We start from the raw sequence: 556 nt of genomic DNA on the forward strand, positions 1-556 counted from the left end.
CGTTCCTGATGAGAACGCGAGACAAGGCGGGCTCTGTGTAGATGGAACTAGCGTTGCCAGGTTTTGCGAGAGAAACAAGAAACTGGGTCTAGGAAAACATAATCTGAGTTCCCAGATTATTTTTGGCCAACTCTCGCATACGAATGGGAGGCGGGCGAGAAAACAAGCCCAAAAGAAGCGACTGTTATTATTTTATGGGCCACATGAGTACTTTAAACCTATATGCTGTCTATAAGTGGTGTCCGCTTATGAGCTTGTAGAAAATACATAAAATGTGGAATATTTGGAATATTTTTTGAAACATTCTAACAACACAAATCTGGTATGCGGGTTTCCCTGGCACAAAATATTTCCAGTTGGGGGTTATAGGGACAAATAAATATTCATGTGGGGGTCCATGAACATGACATGAAAATATTTAAAAACCACTGGTTATTTTTATTATTTTTATTGTGAAGCAAGCCCAAATAAGCAACTACACTTTAGAAACAAGCTAAAAAATATATATTTACAAGCAACTTCAGAGAAAAACAAGCCCAAAGTTGCTTATAATAAG

Source organism: Gymnoscopelus microlampas, assembly GCF_963454915.1.
Source record: "Gymnoscopelus microlampas genome assembly, chromosome: 19".
Lineage (NCBI taxonomy): Eukaryota > Metazoa > Chordata > Actinopteri > Myctophiformes > Myctophidae > Gymnoscopelus > Gymnoscopelus microlampas.